Raw genomic sequence first — 19532 nt, 5'->3', positions numbered from 1 at the left:
ATGATTCATTTGGTTAAATATTAATTTTACGATTTGTTAATAACTTATTGAGTATCTTCGAGAATTTTTTCGCATTTTTTTAACTGCAACCTTATTTGAGAAATTTTGCGTTTTGTTAAGGGGGACGATATTTGGGCACTTTACCTTATTAATAAACAGATGATAGCATCGAAAAAATTGTACAAATACACTTTCCGGTGAGGGTAGAAGTACGAGTGGATTCTGGAGTAATGACCATAGCGAAACAAAAGGTCAGTTGGGCGTAATTTAAACATGAATATTTAACTATTGTTTTTAACGAAAAGTGATTTTAAGTAACCCATTTTAAAAATTATTTGGACTTTATCTTTTGCATTTTTTAACCTTTAAAAATATATTAAACATCATTTATTTATGCCACTGTTCATTATGCATGACATCTAATGAGAAGAGAATGCCGAATCATAATTCTAATACTTACCCATTTATTATTTTAATAAATTCCAATAACATATAGTTTTGTTCAAATCAAAAAGTAAGTCGAATCACAAAGTTAAAAAAGAAATGAATTTCCGTTTGTTTACAATCCTATATTGGTTTTGGTGGGCGTTATCTTTTGATTATTAGTTTATAACTAGAAATTGCCGTCAACTTCTGCCAGAAGAGTAGTTAACATTTCTACAAATTAAGTAGCCTTTGCTGCTCGTCGGAACACAATTGATGCGCGATAATACCTTTTAAATAATCGGCTCATTGCATTGTTACTTCCGATCCGATTGGATAATAAAACGTCACGCGGTTACTACGGAGCGTGAAAAATATTGTAGAAGCGACTCGATACGACATTTTGAATTTAATGTTTAAATTTTAAACTTAATAATGTAAATTTAAAATTACGTAATTTGCCAAAATATTTAGAAATACTGTACAACTTTTAAGGTAAATCAAACTTTTATATAGCTAATAGCTAATATTAATATTTCCGCAAATGGCCTGTACTTTCCGTCGAAATATGAAAAGAGTGTAAGCAAAATTTCACCCGGATTGGACAAAAATAGCAGAAGTTACAGAAACATAACACGATGGCTTTTAAGTTATTAATACCGGCTCGGTTTAGTATATGATTATACGATGGTTTAAATTAATAACTCAAATTTCGTAAATTTTGCACCTAATAAAGTGTTTGAACAAGAAGAAAATTTAGTTTTTACAAAGGTTAACAGATTTTTTTCGGCCACGATATAGCTCCACGCAGGGGAAAGGTTTCATTCACTTGTTTTTTTTTTAGCCGAAAGAAAATTCGGCACCCAATATTAAAATGACAGAAAGAGCAATAATGTTTCAATTCTCTAAAGGGTAAATAATTTACAATTAACGTTATATCTGTTTATGAAAAGTTATATGTTTTAATTCTACTCCATTATATATATATATATAGCCTACATTTAATACAGACAGTTATAGAAGAATAAATTTCAAAAAGTCCGAGAGTTTTAATCTTATTTGTGAGAATGAGATAACATAAACCAACATAGAATTAGCTATTTCAATGTATATAAGTTAGTTTCTCGTGTTTTAATCTTTGTATTGATACGTAAACGTAAACGTAAATTTCTAATTCAAACACGAAAAAATACATTATCATTTTACTTGTTATTTTTATTTTCAGTTCTGTATAATAACAAATAAAAATTTTTGAAAATTATTGATCATATAAAATTTAGATATTTGTTTTGCACTCTTCGCCCTGCTGGCCTTAAGTGCCTTTCTCTATGCCCGTTACGAGCTCAACCCAGCCCGAAATGAAGCGGGAATGCGAAGAGACGTGGCTCGATACAGTCGACTTGAACCACCCACGAAAATATTCGAGTCGAAGTCGAATCCAGATTCCTCGTGTTAGGTAGACTCCAAAGCGTTTAACTTATATGGTAAGCCGTGAATGTCTATTGTTAAATTCGTCGCTCGATGATATCAGCGGACTCGCTCATTGCCGGGTTATCCCACGTGTTAACCGACAATTATTAGCTACATTGAAAATAAACTTTAATACACAAGAAGTTTGTTTTTTACTAGCAGGATCTTCTATCGCTATTTATTGTTTGTTTGCACAATATCTTCCACCGGAAACCGATAAAATCCATATTCCGTGGAAGAAGAAAGGTAAATGATTTTGATCATATACAACAATCAAATGTAATTGCTATATGTATTTAAATTATAATTTATCATAAAGTTGTTAAAATTTAGATTATGCAGATGCAAGAAAGTATTTGTGATCATTTTCGTACATATAATTAGACAAACACATTTCTACAGTTAATTTAGATGTTTAAGTAAATTATGTACTTATACTGTTATAGACACGGAAAATGTTCTAAATAAATCTGTATATATAAATGAGTTTGTTTGTTTGTTTGTTCGTTATACATTACTAGGCTCTTCGACCAATTGCTACGAAACTCGGCAGCCATGTTCAAATTTCACTAACATAGAAAATGTCATTCCCATTTGAAAACATTTATTGGATTTGTCTAATTCAATTCATTTCCAGCTAAATTCGATTTGTTGGCTTTACATGTTGCGCAATCCATTGACAAAATATTTAGTTAAATAATAAACTAAATGTAATTCTTAAAAATATATATATATAATTTTAAAAAATATGTATTATATTCACTTGATTACTGCAACAATAGGACTAAATAGATGCGCCATTACGCCATTACTGCGACAGGTAGCTCATAGCACTTGGCCTGCGTGAAATCAAAAGTGTTTCAGCCTGTGAAAACCTGTGAAAAGTCTATAAGTATTTAATTTTCCACATTTAACAACTCGTGTTTTTCATTTCCGAACTGTACTTTCTTAATTGTAATAAGTGCCTTCTGGTAGCCGAGTGCATAAAACCACTAAAGTCTGATAGTTTGTGGGTTCGAGCATAATCAGCGGGATGGCCATGTTCAGTTTTCCGGATTTTCTTCATGTTAGTAAACCTAAATAATGTCAAGCTTCTCGTAAAAGTCTTCCCAGGATGCCTTCCCTCCGCGATAGCTCGCGCGTCGCGTTGTGGTAACCAGATAAACCAAACCAATTCTAACGAGCGAATATTTAGTGTGATATCGTCACAATGCCGGGCTGCAACTTTTCGTCATAATGAATTGTTTTAGTGATGGTAGTTCCCCTGTACATCATACTTTTCCTGTTAGGAATAGAGTCGTGCCTGTAATTTATCTAACTCCTTTCGGGAGAAAATTTTGAATTAAAATAACGGAACTTCCGGTTTAATTAGGAAGGTCCTATAGTTACCTAGGCCTCCTACCCATACGCTTTTTATATCTGCTTTCGAAGTTTATCTATCTAATTCTTTTCTCGCGATTAAGGAAGGACAGACAGGCGGACCACAGACAGAATTTATGTTACAATTTTTTCAAATTACAGCCCTATAATTTCTCTATAAATGCGATATTTACGAGTACATACATACCATGCAGTTTATTTATACAATCAGTTGCAAAAATATAAATACTTTACTATTACATAAAATCAATTATTCTGGCATTTTTTCAAGATTTTCTTTATTTAAACAAGTCATACAAAGTTTTACGGACGTTAAAGTTAGCAACTTTGATCACTTGCGGGGCCATCATAACACGGATCATTTTTCTAGTATGAACAGTAGACCGGTAATAATGAGTAATCGTGGAGCATCCTCTCTTCCGTGTAGAGGTCAACGACTATTTTTGCTCGAATTATTTCAGCTCTCTTTCACAACAGCCCCTTGTTTTTATCGGACCAGCGGTATGGTGTCATTCGATTAGAAAATTACTTAATACGTGCTTACCGCCTGCACAAAATATGATTTAAGTGGTTTTCGAGGATGCCGAGTTTAAATATTTGGTGTATTTTTCGCAAAATTTCATTAGTTGCCAGATTACCGTTTAATATTCGGCTGTGAATGATAGTTTCTTAAAGTTAACATTAGGAAAAAATATATCTGGAAAAATTTAAGATATATTTTCAATTGGTGTCTACTTGACCAATGAAATTGTGCCATTTCGTACCATTCAAGTATCGCGATAAACGTAACAATGGTGCACTGAAATAACCAAACTATTTACATGGTTTCCGTTTTAATGTTTGTTATATCATAGTATTTTATTTATATTTACAAAGGTTATCTTACGTAAGGGTTTATCACACCAAGTATCACACCAAAGGTTATCTTACGTAAGGGTTTATCACACCAAGTATCACACCAAAGGTTATCTTACGTAAGGGTTTATCACACCAATCTAACACATTTTAAAAATTCTGTAATAAGTAGAGGAGTAAAGAATTTTTAAAATGTGTTAGATTGATCACTTCTTGTTATAAACCCTTACTTAGGTAACCTTTGTAGTTAATAAATCAAATTCTATTATTTAATATTATAGAAAATTAGAAATACGAAATACATTATTTCGTACTTGTAATCTTATTCTTTGGCATTGTTTTTTCGCTTGGCCTCGTCTACTAGTTTACTTCTAAATATCAAAAGCTAAAATAATATAAATATTAAAAGTTTATAATTCTTCAATTACCGAAGAATTAAGTAGAAAATTCAATAATTATCATAGATTATAAATAAAAATATCGAGAAGAATTGTGTATAAAATAATTGGAAATACATTAATTGATTATTTCTAAATAAGGTAGTTTTTTTTATCTGTATATGAAATTATAACTCTAATTAATTTGCTAGAAATATATAATAAATAGATAACATATTTATCGATATAATTTTATATGTAAACTAGAATTTTGTTGCATGTTTCTTACAGATTTGAACTTTGGGTAACAGCATCGAAAAATCCTATATTGTTTAATAATACTGCATTCTAGAATTTTATTTAATTATAATTTTATTAACTGTATGGTGCAACTGTGTTATAATTATATTAAAAGAATGTACGTAAGTTAAATTATTAAATGAAATAAAAATTTTAACTTTGCTATTCATATTTGCCTTTGTTTTTGTTTCGGAAAGCAATATAATGGTTTTTCTAATGTTAAAGACGTTATATAGCCTGCAAACATTAAATAAACATATCCTCATTAGGATGCTATCAATTTAAAAGAAAAAAACATGCTAATAATGGTGGGTATAACTTGGTAACGAACGAGTGTCAACACAACCAGAATCTCCATATGAAACAGTAAGAAGAAGAAGAAGTCTACACAACCGTTATTAGCGTTATACGCGATCAAATAAACAAAAGTTTCATTGCTTACCATATACAGGCTGTGGTAGACTCTACCTAACACGAGAGATGTGTTTTGGTCCCTGCGTCACTGGTAAAGTATAGAGTTATCGAGTTTGAGAAGTTAGAAACTTCAATTATATAGAACACGGCTTGCAGCTTGAATAAATCCAAAAATACAGTAGATATCTGTTACCAGACAATTACACGACTTTTATAACTGTCAAATTTATTACGTATTCGTAATTCATATTTCAGCTTTGTATTACACCAGTTTAACATTATATCTCTTTCTAGAAGGATTTTCCCGCCCGTAACCAATATAGAATATTTAAAACGAAATTTACTTGTTTTATTGTTACATAATGTCGAATGAGGATTCCGTAAGGTAAACTAAATTCGGGCCCCTTTCTAAATGCACTCGAAGACTCAAATTAATTGGATAAAGTTTTACAGTAGAGCCTCGATTATCCGACTCAATTGGGGACTGGGGTTGGTCGGATAATTGAAAAGTCGGATAACCGAAAAGTATGAAAAAATCCATTACAGTAGAGTCTCGATTATCCGACCCAATTGGGGACTGGGGTTGGTCGGATAATTGAAAAGTCGGATAACCGAAAAGTATGAAAAAATCCATTATTAGTGTAGTATATTATTATATCCCATGTAATTAGTATATTAGTATATTAGTATATCGCTATTAACCTACTTCGCGTTGAATTTTCATCGATGTTAAGCGTAACAAAAATTTTATAAAATAATAATCGTCGCTATTGTATCGTTAAAAACTAGAAAATTAAGCCTCGTTTAAATACTAGCTCCCTTTCATGGTCGATTCAGTGTTGCCAGCTAAAACACGTAAAAATAATATTAAAGTAGGCAAGACATAGCCAAATATTGTAGCGCCACATCACTAGTGGACATTTGAAATTCGCCGACTAGGACGGTCGGTTAACCGAGGTGACGGTTAATCGGGATCGGATAATCGAGGCTTTACTGTATTCTCATTAAAAGCAACTTTTCGGATTTTCTCCGTCAAATTACAGAACAAAGCAATTTTTTTTTCGAATGGGTCGAACGTGACGAATTTTTCCATCGTCCCGTTGAAAAACGTACCGATTTCGTGGTTACGTTGTTGGCTTCGCTCGATCGCTCCACGGCTCGGCCCAATCGTTTTCGTGACAAAATTCAGGACGATTGCTTTGTTCGACCGTCCTTGCTTCCCTCCCTACTGGGGCCACTCTCCTTCGCATGGCCGAAATCCCCTCTCGCTAAGCTCACTCGTTCAAACATTTTGTTGACGATGCCGCAGTTTCTATTTTGATTTCTTTTTTCGTGACGGATAGAAGTATTGTGATCATCTTAAGCGTATTATTGATATTTTGTATGCATAAGTCGGAGTAAATCATGAATTATATCGAGAGATGACTATTTTATTCTATTTGTAAATTTCGAAAGCATATAGCGCCATCTGTTGATAGAATTAATTATAATTATAATGCGATTATTAAACGTCAAGAAGGTAGGTTTATCAATTTATTATATTATATGTGAAAAATTTGACGAATAGCAAAGCACGTGAATTATTTGTAAACTTTTCGTGTTTCTAAATAAGAATATAAAAATTCTTAAAATAAAATTATTTTACAATACCAGAAGCAGCTTATTACGGATGGTTTCCACAGCATGTTTCCACTAGCGGAATTAAGGTGTTGTATAGAGACTCGTAACATCTAGTCTTAATGCAGTTTTCAATATGCAATACTTATTTCGGTCCTTGTAAAGTATAGCATATCACAGGATGAACTTGTCACTAGTGACCGATTAACTTTCGACCGGGCCCCATACAAAATTGCAATTCGGGCCCTAATTACATGATACGTAGGGATGATTTGTTAAGGCCGTGGCAAATTAGGTAATGCCGTTGCTGTCGACCTGACATCAGAGACAAATTTTATGGTCACGTGACTAGTTTTGCTTCTACCATGGGGTAAATTCGCCGCTTATGATATCACTGATGACGTAGTTCTACAAAACCTATAAAATTTCGGCTACCCTTCCACGAACTATTGCTCGGCAGTTTGATTTCCTGCCTAATGTCGAATAAGGATTCCGTAAAGTAAACTAAATTTATATCCCTTTCTAAATGCAGACGAAGACTCAAATTAATTGGATAACGACGACGATAGCTTCGGCTGCTTCCATTTGTTGTCTGTCAGAGATTTAATAAATAACCGAAAACGAAATCGAGCAACCGACAGATTAATAAATTTCAATAAAATCAATGAAATAATTTATATTCATACGTCTATGAAAATCTATCAAACAGCCGCCACGTTTCATAATCCCAGCCTAGCCAAGACGTGGCCGAAAGGCCAAGCATAAGCGCGCGCCTTCTTTGTGGCCTACGGTGCATTCTTCTTTGTCTCAAACTTTCAATGCGAGCGAGCGTCGTCGATGGCCGCCCGAAAAATCGAACTTCTTGGATCGGAGAGACGTCAAACGGACTGCCTACTTTCCATGGAAGGATATGACGTAGAGTGACGTCGAATCGATGACCACCCTTCGATGGCCACCAAGTGGGCGACGATCGAACTAATTTGTTTGGACCGTGCATCTGGTTTGTCATCTATCGTGAATGGCGTTGGAGCTTAAGTTTCGGATTTTCTTCGACAGAGTGTAGCATGGTGTATTTTCAATTGAAAAACTATTACTTTTAGAAAATAAAGCAGCATCTTTTTTAAATAAAATGCAGTCAATTTCAATAAATTGTGATTATTATTAAAGACATTTATGAAAAATTTTTTCCGAATTTTCTCAAGAACAAAGATATTTAAATTGTTTAACGATACTCCTGCCGGTTCATTATATTATATATAAAGGATTATAACTGCCAAGTAATATTTAATTAAGTTACAATTAACGTCTCCTTAAATAACTAAAGAACATTTACAAGTAATGTTAAGTTTATAGAATTCATTTTTACGTAAAAGCAGTTTTACTGTTGTTTTTTTTGAAAGTTTATTTAGTTTGTTAATCGATACTACACTATTATTTATGTATTTTATTTCTATTTATTCTACGAATATAACAGATCTCCATGCGAATATAAGTCATTTTATAATGATCTATATTCGAATCTGTTCGATTATTATACTGTATTTGTGATTTGACTTAGGGCCAAAAAATCATCTGTATTAAAGATTTGTTTTCGAATTTATCAATTTTATTCTTAGATAATTTACTAAAATAAATTAAGAAAAAAAGAAGACATTTCACGAATATTTATTTAAAATACTAAACAAATAGAACTTGTTTTAAACACTACACAAACAAAACATTTAACACAGTAAAGATCAACGTTATCTAAACAGATCGAAAATTAACAGAAATTAAACAACCATTTGAAAATATACAAATGTATAATGAATTTTATGATTATTAAAATAGTTGTTCGTTTACTGGAATTATTAATATTATCAAGTAATAATAAACTATACTATCACATAGTAGCAATATAACACACACAAGGGCAATCTCTAGGCTTAAAAAAATATAATAAAACATTGCTGTAAATCATAACTGATGTAGTAGAATTTTCGTCAAAATTTTCAATAGTTTTAAGCTTTTTCCTTTTATTTTCTGATACGTTAACTCTATATTATCTTTGTATTCTATCTTTTTGACGATATTGCTCGTGCTTAGGATAGTGAGGGAAAACTATTAGAACTAATCCAGGTATTAGTTGTCTTTTTAGACTTAAAGCATGCTAGTCATCAGATTTAAAGTGTATACTGCATACTGAAGAAATACTGTACCACTCGGTTTACACAAACTTCCATTTTTTTTCCTTAACATAGTAGCTCACAGTGTGGAAAGAGCTATAAATAAATAAATAAATTCACTAGTACATGTTAGTAAATTAGTTCTTATGTATTGTTGATAAATCAACCGTTATTTACTATATTAGGAAGTAGGAAAATATAATTCTATCAAATATATCGCTTTTTACTATACATTTTTTTATTTGTTTCAGTTTTTGGATCGGAAATGATGTGAAAACAGTTAGTGTTTATAAATATGTTTTACCTATACCGTTTTTACCACTAGTATTTTACTTAGTGTCTATAAGTCTAAAAATATAATCATAAAAAAAATGAAAATTCAAACAAAAACACCTGTAATTTCCGCCATGTAAAAAATTACGACAATTTTGACGACGCGCGACGGTTAAATTTTTTTTTTATTGGTTAATATAAGACTGGTATTTGAAAGCGTTACCCACACGATTTTTATTATTGCTTATTACATTTGGTTTGGAAGCGCCAAGTTTATCTTTACCAATGAAAAACTGTCAAGAAAAAAATTTGACCGTCATTCAAATTATCATAATATTTTACTTGGAGCAATCTTTTTACGTCTCAGATGATTTTGTTTGGATACGAAATGTGTTTTGGTTAATGATTATGTTAGTATGTCAAGACCTAAGACGATGACGAACAGCTCCGTCACGTCCTCCGGCAGTAGGCCGTTAATAAAATCGTTACGAAAAACTTTCAATTTGCACTAATTTGAGCTTCTGTTATTCTGGACATTTTGAATGAAAATCATTTGTTTTCATCGAAATTTATCATTAAGCCATAAAAGTAAAATAGCTCTACAGGGAACTCTCGTGAACTCCCGTGAACTTTGACCTATCGACCCGGAAGTCATCTCACCGATGACGAGAAAGGCTTAAGTTTATAATTTTGGCTTTCTAGACCCAGTAGCTTTTTCTCTTGGAGCGTCTGCAATGCCAGAAGAAGGAAAATACAGACTTACAGAAAAAGGAAAATACAGACTTCGGGGGCGGAGAAATCGACCCGAAAATCGTCAACTCCGATTTCCGTATATATACTCAGTTAGTGACATTTTTACTCTGTGCGAACTAACCACCGTGACTCTCGATGAAATCTAAACGTGTAATCGAACACCTAATCGGAAATGACGGCGAAACAATGGATATTCCCACGTCGTTTCCGGTTACAATTAATCTGTAAAATGTCTCCAGGTTATTTTAGTTTTTTCATAAAAATTTATAAGAAAATACTAATTTGACAAAATATTTTTATCCGAATATAATCGAAAAAGCCATAAATATTATTTACTAATAAAAATGATTAAGTATAGACAAAGACAGAATTTGGCTTAAAATATGTTTATAGATTTAATATTCTCTACTTAAAAACATTTTGAACCGAGATAATGGATTATTTACGAAAACTTTATTAAAGCAGGCAGTTAAAATTGATGAATAGACACAGTGTGATACCCGAAAATTAATTATTAATGGCGAGATCGGTATGTTTCGTGGGATTATTTTGTGATGTAGCATCTGGCGCTTATCTGGAAAATGCGTAAATTCGTTACTGTTAACATTACGAATGTTGCTGCAATTTATAATATTGTTAATGACAGTTTGAAATTATTAGAAAATGATTACTCATTCACCGAGCGAAGTTAATATACGCAATTTAAAAGCCTAAAAATAGGGAAAATATAATTATAAATGTTATAATAAAATGAAATTTAAAAAAATACGTATAAAGTTTTTAAAATAAAAGATTTTAATAAAAAATTGAGTGAGTGGCTTTATTTTGTACAACGAATTATAAATCCGCTGTACAAAATAAAGTCAAAGAAATGATTGTGCAGTAACAACTTACGTGTAGACACGTTAAAACGTGTCTACACGTAAGTTGACACGTTAAAACGTGGTAAAAGAAACTTAACAATGGATAAATTCGTGGCATTTTGTAAGATTAGATAGTAAGTTTTTCAGAGTAGCTTGCAAAAATGAATAGCTTAACTATAAACGCATGAATTCAGCTATGGGAAGCTTAAAAACATTAATGGGTTTTAGTTTTTATTAACAAATAGGTTAAATCAGGATTGATTCGAAAATACTTTTACTATTATCGGACACAAAGGAGAATTTTCAGCCGATCCCGATTGTGGACAATTTATTTTGACATTTAGGACAGTTATTTTACATAATTTAATAAAACGTAGTGATTTTAGCAATTGTGAAAACGACTGAGATATGTTAATGACGGATTTATTTAAAACTTATTTAATTTCTTCATCTATGTTTTCCACCGATGATATACCTATTGAAGATTCGGATCATTTGTACCAGTTTGATCGAACAAAATGCCTCGACTTATCTTACTGAGTATTTGGCAAAAAAGTGCCGATAGCCTTAGGTAATTGTATGTACTCTACGTTACCAAAAACGAAAGTAGTATCCTTCCCGCATGCACATCGAAATCTAATGTAAATACCAACACCATTGGCGATTCGTATCGCGATGTCCAGTAACGCCAGCTCATCTCGACGCCAGTAACTTCCGAATGGGTAGGTAGACCTGTCGTGGATTGGTCGAACCGTCGACTTTCTTTAACATAGGAAGTATATGACCGTCTGTGTCTCTCTGCATGCAGATCATCAATAAGTTTATAAAAATGAAAACATGACAATTTATGCATGTTTTAAAATAATTAATTGAATAACTAAGAGTCAGCAGAATAATATAAGCATATTTATTATTTCTCTCCAGACATTTCTGATTGCTAAATATTTCCTAAAAAACGAAACAGCTCCGCGGCGTAGGTTTTTCTGTTTCGGTCTCAAACAAAAAGACGAATGTAGTGACACGCTTCTAGCATTCTAATGTCTGTAACGTTCTAAATGTGAGCCCCGATAAAACTAATCTAATAGAAAATTGTTGTAGAAATCAATATAAACCGACAGCAATCGGAAACTTGAATGACGACCAGCTGACAACCGAAAATCGTCCAGTAGACTTTACGTGGCAAAATTTGACCAGGAATATTTCGGTCCGCAGATCGAATGTTAAATTTTCGGTTTGCTCATGACGTGGGCTTTGCCGAGTTGTTTATATTTGCAAAAAATCGTGTTTGGTGCTGGTGCGGTCGTTTTAAACTTTCATCGCAGACAGAACTCTGAGTTCAAAACGTCCATCAAGGCAGAAAGTCTGCCTTGTGCAGAGTTCTGCTCAATTACACGTTATATGAAATATTAGTCTGAATCAGTTAGTGATTTTCAGACAATAAATTTAACAAGGAATAATTTTGAAGCATGTAAAAAAGGGATAGCGTATCTACTTTTCGAACCAATCTAAAAGTTTTACATAGAAAAAGTCATAAAAAGTAAAATTTATGATAATTAAATACAGTTTTAATACAATCACACAGAATAGGCTTATTTGGCTCGATCGTAAAAGCGGGTGTGGTACCAAGAAATGACGGGATGGCAAAGCAAGTCTTTTTACATTGTTTTAATCAAACAACACTTTAAAGTTATCAAATTTAACACAGAAAATTTATAAATAATTTCTATACAATGTTTGACTCATTCTTACGACCGAACCGGTCCTGGGAAACTCGACACAACCACCGCCGTAAGTCGAATTCTAATTTTCCATAGATTCAACGTCACATGTTGGTGTTTCGTTCCAGCAAACGACTGTAAACTATATAACAGCAGGCCGAAGTTTCCAAAAATATAATTTATTTACATTTAAACGTGAGATTTCACACACGTTCTGATTAAAGATTCGAAAAATTGATGCTATTATATATAAAGTATTTAATATTATTAATTTTTATTATAGGCTAATAAATATTCGATCTGTGAGTGAATGCTATAAAGTTTCATCGGAATCTAATAGGAAGTATACACGGAAGCCTCATTAGGTTTATACCGATTAAAAATTCACTTCCGATCGAAAGTTGAATAAACTTAAATCGATAATTAAATGAGCTCGATTAAATATGCTATAACTGGAAAGCGCTTTCGATAGCCGTTCTGTAGAAGCACAAATTTATGCCAATTATAACATTTTTAATTAGCATAAATTTAAGCTTTTGTTAATCTGGATAACACTTTGAATGAAAATCATTCGTTTCCACGCATTTTTTTTTCTTATAAGCATAAAATTAAATGATGAAAGTAAAATAGCTCTGTAGAAACCTCCGTGAACTTTGACTTATCGACCCGGAAGTTTTGCCGGCACCTCACCGATAACAAGAAGTTTAAGAAAAAATTTGAGTTGTCTAGACCCGGTAGATTTTTATCTGGGAGGTTTTGCCATGCTGGACAAAGATAAGAAAATACAGCTTCATCGGCCATTTTTGCACTTTTCGATTTCTTATATTTTGTCAACAGCTTTATTGAAAAGCCTGAAAATTTCGCCGTTACCTAAGAATATAATTTTCTTTTTAACGAGATATTCGGAATTACTTTAGACGTTAGAGTGCGGAGTAATCGACCTGCGAATATCGGCAACTCTGATTCCTATATGTAAATCATGGCTGCCCAAACCCAGGTCCGCGGGCCACAAAGTGGCTCGCCAACGCATTTGAATTTGCCCACCCACAGTAGCGATCGGCTGTCACCATGCGCGATCTCGTGCTACCAATAATGCCAACCGCCAGGTGATTGGTCGAACGCGGAATGAACTATGACTCGAGTCATTGCCACTCCGCTGTTAAAATTAAATTCTTGTTACCAAATATTGAAAAATTATTAGCTAATAAGCCCCTTCTCTGGTCTTATTGATGTATTTTTTATTAGATATTATTAAAACATGTGCAACTTAAAGCTTTGTTTGATTGAAATACCTATCCATTTATAGAAGAATCATGAGTGTAAGCAAGTATGATTCACTAGGTGGCCCGCCGGCTGACATGTAATTGAAATTATAGCCGCCTCCAAAATGAATTGGGCAGCCTGATATAAATAGTCGGTGGATTATCGTCGCTTGGCGCGGAGTCACCGCCGTGACTGTCGATCGTTCAATGCAAACGTGGCGCTATAATTTTGGGGCGGGTAGCAAGTATATTGTGGGCTTAGAGGGCACTATTTTGTGTAATTTCTTATAAATATTTTCCAAAATTATTGCATATTTAATTGAACTCATTTAATTATCGACTTAAGTTTATTCAACTTTCGATCGGAAGTGAATTTTTAATCGGTAAAAACCTAATGAGGCTTCCGTGTATACTTCCTATAGATTCCGATGAAACTTTATAGCATTTACTCACAGATCGAATATTTATTATAATAAAAATTAATATCAAATACCTTATATATAATAGCATCAATTTTTCGAATCTTTAATCAGAACGTGTGTGAAATCTCACGTTTAAATGTAAATAAATTATATTTGTGGAAACTTCGGCCTGCTGTTATATAGTTTACAGTCGTTTGCTGGAACGAAACACCAACTTGTGACGTTGACTCTATGGAAAATTAGAATTCGACTTACGACGGTGGTTGTGTCGAGTTTCCCAGGACCGGTTCGAGGTTCCCAGGATCGTAACAATGAGTCAAACATTGTATAGAAATTATTTATAAATTTTCTGTGTTAAATTTGATAACTTTAAAGTGTTGTTTGATTAAAACAATGTAAAAAGACTTGCTTTGCCATCCCGTCATTTCTTGGTACCACACCCGCTTTTACGATCGAGCCAAATAAGCCTATTCTGTGTGATTGTATTAAAACTGTATTTAATTATCATAAATTNGACAAAATATTTAGTTAAATAATAAACTAAATGTAATTCTTAAAAATATATATATATAATTTTAAAAAATATGTATTATATTCACTTGATTACTGCAACAATAGGACTAAATAGATGCGCCATTACGCCATTACTGCGACAGGTAGCTCATAGCACTTGGCCTGCGTGAAATCAAAAGTGTTTCAGCCTGTGAAAACCTGTGAAAAGTCTATAAGTATTTAATTTTCCACATTTAACAACTCGTGTTTTTCATTTCCGAACTGTACTTTCTTAATTGTAATAAGTGCCTTCTGGTAGCCGAGTGCATAAAACCACTAAAGTCTGATAGTTTGTGGGTTCGAGCATAATCAGCGGGATGGCCATGTTCAGTTTTCCGGATTTTCTTCATGTTAGTAAACCTAAATAATGTCAAGCTTCTCGTAAAAGTCTTCCCGGGATGCCTTCCCTCCGCGATAGCTCGCGCGTCGCGTTGCGGTAACCAGATAAACCAAACCAATTCTAACGAGCGAATATTTAGTGTGACATCGTCACAATGCCGGGCTGCAACTTTTCGTCATAATGTTATGAATTGTTTTAGTGATGGTCTTTCCCCTGTACATCATACTTTTCCTGTTAGGAATAGAGTCGTGCCTGTTATTTATCTAACTCCTTCCGGGAGAAAATTTTGAATTAAAATAACGGAACTTCCGGTTTAATTAGGAAGGTCCTATAGTTACCTAGGCCTCCTACCCATACGCTTTTTATATCTGCTTTCGAAGTTTATCTATCTAATTCTTTTCTCGCGATTAAGGAAGGACAGACAGGCGGATCACAGACAGAATTTATGTTACAATTTTTTCAAATTACAGCCCTATCATTTCTCTATAAATGCGATATTTACGAGTACATACTTACCATGTAGTTTATTTATACAATCAGTTGCAAAAATATAAATACTTTACTATTACATAAAATCAATTATTCTGGCATTTTTACAAGATTTTCTTTATTTAAACAAGTCATACAAAGTTTTACGGACGTTAAAGTTAGCAACTTTGATCACTTGCGGGGCCATCATAACACGGATCATTTTTCTAGTATGAACAGTAGACCGGTAATAATGAGTAATCGTGGAGCATCCTCTCTTCCGTGTAGAGGTCAACGACTATTTTTGCTCGAATTATTTCAGCTCTCTTTCACAACAGCCCCTTGTTTTTATCGGACCAGCGGTATGGTGTCATTCGATTAGAAAATTACTTAATACGTGCTTACCGCCTGCACAAAATATGATTTAAGTNTCCTCTCTTCCGTGTAGAGGTCAACGACTATTTTTGCTCGAATTATTTCAGCTCTCTTTCACAACAGCCCCTTGTTTTTATCGGACCAGCGGTATGGTGTCATTCGATTAGAAAATTACTTAATACGTGCTTACCGCCTGCACAAAATATGATTTAAGTTGTTTTCGAGGATGCCGAGTTTAAATATTTGGTGTATTTTTCGCAAAATTTCATTAGTTGTCAGATTACCGTTTAATATTCGGCTGTGAATGGTAGTTTCTTAAAGTTAACATTAGGAAAAAATATATCTGGAAAAATTTAAGATATATTTTCAATATTTTCAAAATTCAGGTGTCTACTTGACCAATTAAATTGTGCCATTTCGTACCATTCAAGTATCGCGATAAACGTGACAATAGTGCACTGAAATAACCAAACTATTTACAGTAGAGCGTCGTTTATCTGAAGGTCGGTTATCCGAAGGAATTTCAGTCGACAAATTTAAATTTTTGCCAGTGCTGTGGCGCTGTAATCTTTGGCTATATTTTCGGCTACTCGAATATTTTACGTTTTTGATACTAAATTAACTTTTGAAGTATAATNTCCTCTCTTCCGTGTAGAGGTCAACGACTATTTTTGCTCGAATTATTTCAGCTCTCTTTCACAACAGCCCCTTGTTTTTATCGGACCAGCGGTATGGTGTCATTCGATTAGAAAATTACTTAATACGTGCTTACCGCCTGCACAAAATATGATTTAAGTGGTTTTCGAGGATGCCGAGTTTAAATATTTGGTGTATTTTTCGCAAAATTTGATTAGTTGCCAGATTACCGTTTAATATTCGGCTGTGAATGATAGTTTCTTAAAGTTAACATTAGGAAAAAATATATCTGGAAAAATTTAAGATATATTTTCAATTGGTGTCTACTTGACCAATGAAATTGTGCCATTTCGTACCATTCAAGTATCGCGATAAACGTAACAATGGTGCACTGAAATAACCAAACTATTTACATGGTTTCCGTTTTAATGTTTGTTATATCATAGTATTTTATTTATATTTACAAAGGTTATCTTACGTAAGGGTTTATCACACCAAGTATCACACCAAAGGTTATCTTACGTAAGGGTTTATCACACCAATCTAACACATTTTAAAAATTCTGTAATAAGTAGAGGAGTAAAGAATTTTTAAAATGTATTTGTGATCATTTTCGTACATATAATTAGACAAACACATTTCTACAGTTAATTTAGATGTTTAAGTAAATTATGTACTTATACTGTTATAGACACGGAAAATGTTCTAAATAAATCTGTATATATAAATGAGTTTGTTTGTTTGTTTGTTCGTTATACATTACTAGGCTCTTCGACCAATTGCTACGAAACTCGGCAGCCATGTTCAAATTTCACTAACATAGAAAATGTCATTCCCATTTGAAAACATTTATTGGATTTGTCTAAATCAATTCATTTCCAGCTAAATTCGATTTGTTGGCTTTACATGTTGCGCCATCCATTGACAAAATATTTAGTTAAATAATAAACTAAATGTAATTCTTAAAAAAAATATATATATAATTTAAAAAAATATGTATTATATTCACTTGATTACTGCAACAATAGGACTAAATAGATGCGCCATTACGCCATTACTGCGACAGGTAGCTCATAGCACTTGGCCTGCGTGAAATCAAAAGTGTTTCAGCCTGTGAAAACCTGTGAAAAGTCTATAAGTATTTAATTTTCCACATTTAACAACTCGTGTTTTTCATTTCCGAACTGTACTTTCTTAATTGTAATAAGTGCCTTCTGGTAGCCGAGTGCATAAAACCACTAAAGTCTGATAGTTTGTGGGTTCGAGCATAATCAGCGGGATGGCCATGTTCAGTTTTCCGGATTTTCTTCATGTTAGTAAACCTAAATAATGTCAAGCTTCTCGTAAAAGTCTTCCCGGGATGCCTTCCCTCCGCGATAGCTCGCGCGTCGCGTTGCGGTAACCAGATAAACCAAACCAATTCTAACGAGCGAATATTTAGTGTGATATCGTCACAATGCCGGGCTGCAACTTTTCGTCATAATGAATTGTTTTAGTGATGGTAGTTCCCCTGTACATCATACTTTTCCTGTTAGGAATAGAGTCGTGCCTGTAATTTATCTAACTCCTTTCGGGAGAAAATTTTGAATTAAAATAACGGAACTTCCGGTTTAATTAGGAAGGTCCTATAGTTACCTAGGCCTCCTACCCATACGCTTTTTATATCTGCTTTCGAAGTTTATCTATCTAATTCTTTTCTCGCGATTAAGGAAGGACAGACAGGCGGACCACAGACAGAATTTATGTTACAATTTTTTCAAATTACAGCCCTATAATTTCTCTATAAATGCGATATTTACGAGTAAATACTTACCATGCAGTTTATTTATACAATCAGTTGCAAAAATATAAATACTTTACTATTACATAAAATCAATTATTCTGGCATTTTTTCAAGATTTTCTTTATTTAAACAAGTCATACAAAGTTTTACGGACGTTAAAGTTAGCAACTTTGATCACTTGCGGGGCCATCATAACACGGATCATTTTTCTAGTATGAACAGTAGACCGGTAATAATGAGTAATCGTGGAGCATCCTCTCTTCCGTGTAGAGGTCAACGACTATTTTTGCTCGAATTATTTCAGCTCTCTTTCACAACAGCCCCTTGTTTTTATCGGACCAGCGGTATGGTGTCATTCGATTAGAAAATTACTTAATACGTGCTTACCGCCTGCACAAAATATGATTTAAGTTGTTTTCGAGGATGCCGAGTTTAAATATTTGGTGTATTTTTCGCAAAATTTCATTAGTTGTCAGATTACCGTTTAATATTCGGCTGTGAATGGTAGTTTCTTAAAGTTAACATTAGGAAAAAATATATCTGGAAAAATTTAAGATATATTTTCAATATTTTCAAAATTCAGGTGTCTACTTGACCAATTAAATTGTGCCATTTCGTACCATTCAAGTATCGCGATAAACGTGACAATAGTGCACTGAAATAACCAAACTATTTACAGTAGAGCGTCGTTTATCTGAAGGTCGGTTATCCGAAGGAATTTCAGTCGACAAATTTAAATTTTTGCCAGTGCTGTGGCGCTGTAATCTTTGGCTATATTTTCGGCTACTCGAATATTTTACGTTTTTGATACTAAATTAACTTTTGAAGTATAATTTTTTATTGTTTTTATATTTTTCAATATATTTATTTTGTTTGTACAAAATAAAAAAATAATTTTTAACGATACAATAGTCTTCGTTAGGCTTAACATCGACGAAAATTCAACGCGAAGCGACACGCAACGGAGAAAAATTTCAACACGGGATAAATTAATATATTTTTTCGTACATAATTGGTTATCCGAAAAATAAGTTATCCGAACAACCCCAGTCCCCAATTGATTCGGATAAACGACGCTCTACTGTA

This window comes from Centruroides sculpturatus, unplaced genomic scaffold (assembly GCF_000671375.1).
Source record: "Centruroides sculpturatus isolate CEXI.00-Female unplaced genomic scaffold, Cexi_2.0 scaffold1260, whole genome shotgun sequence".
In the NCBI taxonomy this organism is placed as follows: domain Eukaryota; kingdom Metazoa; phylum Arthropoda; class Arachnida; order Scorpiones; family Buthidae; genus Centruroides; species Centruroides sculpturatus.
This window is presented reverse-complemented; position numbering follows the sequence as displayed.